The 6,908-nt window shown below is 33.3% G+C and overlaps 1 non-coding gene across 1 annotated transcript; it reads left to right on the forward strand.

Annotated features, from left to right (window-relative positions):
- Positions 1–210: 210 nt before the first annotated feature.
- LOC122127494 lies at positions 211–317 on the forward strand. The gene has a single exon (XR_006151169.1). It is a non-coding gene; the product is annotated as a U6 spliceosomal RNA (small nuclear RNA).
- The last annotated feature ends 6,591 nt before the right edge of the window (positions 318–6,908 follow it).

Consider the following 6,908-nt stretch of genomic DNA (forward strand, 5'->3'; position numbering starts at 1 on the left):
GAATCCCTCCTCCTACACATCTCTTGAACTACAAATATCTGGAATTATTTTGTTTTTGGCATGTCTATCTTGATTTTATTCTTAAATGTGTGCTTATGTAAGAAGTACATGATTCTAAAATTTCACAACAATTCTTTGAACTTATTTTTGTTGAATTGTCTAGTTTCATAAAATCAATACAAATTATACTTTATATATAAAAAATGTTCTTTGCTCAATTTAGCATCACATGCACTAACATTGGAACGATACAGAGAAGATTAGCATGCCCCCTGCGCAAGGATGACATGAAAATTCGTGGAGCATTCCATATTTTTACAACAGATGCTGAAAGGTATGTGGCCACAAGGGAACCGTACTGCATTCTTGGTGGGAGTGTAAACTTGTTCAACTACTTTGGAAAGCAGTATGTAGGTTCCTCAAAAGACTCCACATAAAACTCCTCTATGACCCATTAATCCCACTTTTGGGAATCTACCCAAATGATCATAAACAAGACCATACTAAAACTACCAGCACAACTATGGTTATTGCAACATTATTTACGATAGCTAGTATATGGAACCAACCCAGATGCCCTCACAAGATGAATGGATCAAGAAAATGTGGTATATATACACAATGGAATTCTATGCCTCCATCATAAAGAATGACATCGCCCCATTTGTTAGGAAATGGAAACTCTTGGAAAAAATTTTATTGAGTGAAGTAACCCAAGTCCAAAGAATCATAGGTCCCATGATTTCCCTTATTTTCAATAACAAATGTATGTCTGGGATAAGCAGAAAAGTTGAAAAGCTATGTACATAGAACCAGATAAGATGATATTAAAGAAATTGAACCCCAAGATAGTGACACAAGTGGTTTTTTCTTTCTTGCTATTGTTTTTAACGTAGTTATAATGAGCGATGGCATTTTTTTTGTTTCTTTGTATGTTTCTCCCCACGCTATAACCCCTGTTTTCTCTGTATTTGAAGTTGGTGCACATACATCTTGAATGTATCCTTCTCTAATTTGGGGAGGGGAAGGGAAAAATTGCTCAAATAAGGATACAGGTTGACCCATTGTAACAATGAGATGCACAAGACACTATGTTGAAAAATGAACTTTACAATTTAGGTGGAGGAAGGAAGGGGGAGGGGAGTGTACTTGTGGAGGTGGAAGGGAAGGGATGGTAGGGGAAATATAAAGGAGGAGGTAAGAATTCTTGTTAGGAAATGTACTAGTTTCCTTGTTCATGTAAATGTGACTCCTCTGCACAGTATTATTACAATAAAAAACATATAAAAATGTTCTGAGATGGAAGAGTTTATTTCTTCTATTTTACCCATATAATATCGCTAACAAAGAAATTAATGCAGAACACTGATATGAAGGTAATTTGAATAAATGTATGTGAGTGTGAGTGCCGCAGCATTCAAGCAAACACGCATGTACCAGCTAACACACGTCATACATATATATCATCATGCTCAGAGTTTAAAATCAGGGCTTCAAGGTCTTGCTAGGCCTTTCCTATCTAGATTGGTGATCTACTATGTAAGCTACATCTCAATTCCTGGCTCTTTGCTAGTTCATTAAACATTTTGAAAAATAATTTCATGAAGTTTTTTTTTTTGGCCCTGATTGGCTCCCAAGTGTAATCCACAGATCTCAGTCTCCTGAGCAAATATTCAGAGTAGATAGGATTATAAGTGTGACCAGCCAGCACAATGTTTTTAGAATAATTTTAAAAATAAAAGAAAATTTACTTTATGGGAGCCTGTTGTATCATCTCCTTATTTGAAAGCCTTTTGGAGTGATTATATGTCAATTTAATTCGTTTGGGGATTGTGAAAAGATAGTAAGTGATGATATTTAAAAGTTCTGGTACGTTTTAAAAAAGAAACTGGAACTGTGGGACAGAAGAAATTTGGCTGTCTTCGGACCTCAATTTGTAAGCTCAGCTCTGTGCATGATACCCCAATGTCACCACCACAGTCTGTGTTGAAGACAAAATGTGATAGAAAACAATCACCATTTGTAATATTTGCTACGCTATTATTTCTTGGGCAATATGAATATTGAATTGAGAGTGTAAGAGAATGGAGAGATTTTATAAACCTTTTTGGTATTGCTGAAAGACTTTTGGAAACTTTGACTCATTTTCTTCCTCACTGTGTGTGTCTTTGGGCCATGCACTTACTGTCTTTAACTATAATTTTTCCCAACACTACAATGGTAATAACATTAGCATTATAACGAATGTTATCTTAAGAATTAAGAGCATAAAACTTGTGAAACACTTAACGTAAACCTATGAATGAGCTTTGAGTTTAGCCAGCATTCTTTTTTAAATACCAAATAGAATGTGATAAGTAGTACAGAAACCATTACATGTAGTGTGAGCAACCAGAAGTAATATCTATTGACCATGCTTTGCTTCCAAGGAAGCCAGTGGATAACTTATGCTGTAAATCAAACTGGTTATCTTATGTTGTGATAATATAAAAATAACAGGGACAGAACGATGAAGGAATGTTGTAGACTGAGGTGAAATCCATATGAAAATGTGCAAAACTGATAAAACGTAAAAGTATCTGAGCAGTATATTGTGTTTTGTATCATTTAAGTTACATCGCAAAGATAAGGAAGACCTAGAAGAATAAATTGTCTTTTTAATATTCTATCGTTGGTCCTTAGAAGGATGAACACTTTCCTCATTTTTGTAGAGGCATCATCAGATGAGGGGAACTATATTTTTTGTTTGCTTCCTTTCATTTATTCTTCAGTTTGAAATCTGAAATACATGAGACTGAAAGAAACCAAGTTAAATTATTCATGCAGGAAAGAACAAAGTAAAATAAATAAAATATATATAGCCTTGTAAAAGGTCTAACTAAATTGAGTTATAGAGTCTCAAGCATCAACAGAAAAATGATTTAAGCAATATCATGTTATTAAAAATTTTAAAATCTTAGGAGCTGCTTATTTTTTTCCTTTCTACTACCTTGAATTAATTATTGATTTTCTATAGAGAGATTAAAGATGAGATTAACAAGAAACTTGATTAAAAATGGACAAAAGTTCTGAATAGACATGTTTTCCAAAAAGCCCTGAAAATCGCCTGTGGATTTACAAATTTGTATTTAATACAACGTCTATGTTGGCTTAATGCTTTGTGAGCAGAAGTCATTAGAGAAATGCAATTCAAAATTACTATGATACTACTTCTTAACTATTATAACTCATAAAAATAGCCAAAGAACCAGGTGTGGTGGTAAAGGCTGGTAATTCCAAGTGATTGGAGGTTGGAGTAAAAGGATTTGAGTCTAAGGCCAGTCTTGGGTACTGCACACAGTAAAAACATGTCCTTTAAAAAAACTAAAAAGGTAAAAATGTTGGCTGGTGACACTGTGGAGAAAAGGAAATTTTCTACACTCTTGGTCAAAATACAGGTTAGTGTTCTCGTTGTAGAAAGTTGTATGCAGTTTCCTAAAGAAATCCAAAGTTGAAATATTGTCTGACCCACCAATCGTGTGATTATTTGTCTGTGGGTAACTCATAAATGTATCTGTAGTTCATTGTTACTCACATTATTCACCACAACAGCCAAGATATAAATCGAAGTCCAGTGTTCAACTAAAAACTAATAAAGCAACTGTGGTACATGCACACATATCCTTTTCTGGTGATCCCAAAGTAATTTTTTTTATTATTTTCCTGTTTCCATGTGATTAAGCTCCAAATCAGAAATCCAGATATATGATTTAATTTAACCAAAACTACTTATTGAGTATAAGGACCTTCTACTCTCTACATTCTTCACAATAAGATCACCAAATATGATGAGTCTGAAATAATTAGTTTCTTTTTGACCTATGTTAATATTCTTTACAATGTGAGTGAAATGTTTAAAAAGTAGTATTTGTTTTAGCTTAATTGCTCTGAAGAGACAATAAATGATATTATCAAAGCTTAAAAATGATTTGATTTAAAATTTAGAATTCAGGAAATTGTTTTAACCAGTCTGGTTACTGGAGCCTTCCCTACAAACTCATGAGAAAATTTATATTGATAAAGGAAAAATCTGGGGTTAGATAATTATGAATAAAAAATCATGTCATTCTGAATATGTAGAGCTGCATATAAAACATAGAAAATTTAGCTTTTAAATACCTGAATATGCTAGTACATTTAATTGCAGGGTAAGTATTTGTTCTGAAAGGAGATAAAATTGCACTTATTTTGAAATGTAAACCTAAGTATTTATTTGAATAAAAGACAATGTTTAAAATATTACTCATTCAGGAAACAAGATATGCAGTTAGTTGTTTCTCATGTCAATTATGTTCTCTAAACTTACTACAAAGACTAGATTAGTAAACCTAATTCATTGCTTTGTAGGGAAATATCAATTCCGTTTCTTAAAACTCATAAGAATAACTTTTTCTCAAACAATTGCTAAGTCACTGTTTTATATTTTTTGTCAAAGAATCTTATTCGATAAATTTTTATTCATTAAGTTAAATAATTGGCAAACAATATAAATTATGCATGGACAAATTTTATCTAGCACAAGTTTTTTTTTCAAAAGTCAGATCATGGCTATCTTAAAGAACACTAGAAGGCAGTGTGTTCTTTATTAATTTTTAGTTATTTTGTTAATAGATAGTAATTGTCAGAAGTGACAATTCCATAATATATTTAACGTATTGGATTTTACTCCCTCTATTTCCTTCTCATTACTCCTTCCTCCAAAGATCTTCTGTTTTTCACATAAAATTACATCTTTATAGATGCGCATATAAACTAATTTGGAAGACTGAAGCTAAACTGCAAGATAATTCAAGATGTACAGAGAATTAATATGATGAATAAAAACCTGAATATTTTTTGTTAACCTTTGAATTGAGTTATCATTATTATTATGGTTAGGATCCCAGGATTAGAGAAATAGAAAATTTAGGTTCATCAGAGGATGACCCATTGCAACAATGATACTCACAAGACACTATGTTGAAAATGAAGATTACACCATGGGGAGGGAGGGGTAAGTGAAGTGGGGAGGGATGTGATAGTGGGAGAACAAGAAAGAAGTGGGTAACAATGCTCAACAAGAAACGTACTCCTTACCTTACACGTGTAACTAATCCTTCTTTAAAGCACCTTTTCAACAAAATAAAAATTTTTTAAAATAATGAACAATAAAATCTGACTGGAAATAGAAAAACACTTAAAAATATATTCAAAATGCAAGTAAAATTTAGACCTACAGGCTGAGCAAGAGTTAGGATAAATATGAAAAAGTGACTTGCTATTAACATGATGATTCGGTTACATCTAGGCTTAGGATTAGGAAATGTGTGGCAGTTAGAGCTGGGTTAGGATGAGAAAAATATGTAAGACATTGTGTAAAACTGCCACATATTTTAAGAAGAATGAATGGCAAGAATGAATGAAAACCAGTCTGTGTTACTTTAAAGATTCAGATATAATTTGGTTTAAAGTGAGAGATACTTTTTTGTTCCCATTAGGGTTAGGGAAGGATAAGCTTTACGGTAAATTTTAGTTTTCCAATAAGAAATAGAAGCCAAAAAAAATGTGCAATTGAATAGAATCTAGACAATTTTCCTTACATTAGCCATTTGGTGTGAAATCAGAATGTGATTTGGATTAGGTTTCTGGTTAACCGGGGTTGAGGATAGAGTAAAGAAATGGGTTAAACTAGTGGCTCACGCCTATTATCCTAGTTACTCATGAAGCTGTTTTTGAGGATCACAGTTCAAAGGTAGCCCAGGCAGGAAAGTCCATGAGATTTGGTTATCTCAATAGATGCAGAAAAAACATTCGACAAGATCCAACACCCTTTCATGATGAAGGTTTTGGAAAAATTAGGAATCCATGGAACATTCCTCAATACAATAAAGGCTGTATATGACAAACCTACAGCCAGCATTATACTCAATGGTGAAAAACTAAAGCCATTTCCTCTTAACTCAGGAACAAGACAAGGATGCCCACTCTCTCCACTTCTCTTCAATCTAGTATTAGAATGCCTAGCTACAGCAATAAGACAAGATGCAGACATAAAGGGGATCCAAATAGGGAAAGAAGAAATAAAACTCTCCCTCTTTGCAGATGACATGATCTTGTATTTAAAGAATCCCATAGACTCCACTCCCAAATTACTCAAGCTGATTCAAAACTTTGGCAAAGTAGCAGGTTATAAAATTAACCCCCCAAAATCAATGGCTTTTCTGTATGCCAACAATGAGAAAAGTGTGGCTGAAATTAGGAAAGCAACTCCATTTGTAATAGCCCCCCAAAAAATAAAATACCTAGGAATTAACTTAACTAAAGAAGTGAAGGACCTCTATGATGAAAACTTTAAAATCTTGAAAAAGGAAATCAACACAGAACTTAGAAAATGGCAAAACCGTCCATGAGATTTTTATCTGAAATTAACCACCATAAAACACAAAAGCGGTGCTATGAGGTAAAGAACTCAGGGATCATGCCCTGGCCCAGAGTGCAAGCCCCACGACCACAAAAAGAAAAAAAAAAGAAATGTTAAATACTAAGTAAAGCTGAAACTTTTTAGGTTCTAGGAATTTAGGAAAAGCTGGGATAATGGAAGTACAATGCATTTCACAATATCAGGGTTTGAGATCAATGGGTATAATGATTCATATTATGGAACAAAATACATTCAGAGTTAAGAGTGAAAAAATCTGTAGGGTTTACAGAAAACCTGCAATTTATTTCAAGAATTACCAGTGGAATTTCAGTTAGGCTTGCACAAAACGAGCATTTTTCATACATTTTAGAATTGGGATACGAGTACTGTCAAGGTTATGGTTAGGATTCCAGCCATGGTTAGGCTTAGAGTAAAGGAGAAAAAAAATGAGGGTCAAATTGAAGGTAAA

The sequence above is a fragment of the Dipodomys spectabilis genome, unplaced genomic scaffold (genome assembly GCF_019054845.1).
Source record: "Dipodomys spectabilis isolate Male_0828 unplaced genomic scaffold, ASM1905484v1 ptg000301l, whole genome shotgun sequence".
NCBI lineage: Eukaryota > Metazoa > Chordata > Mammalia > Rodentia > Heteromyidae > Dipodomys > Dipodomys spectabilis.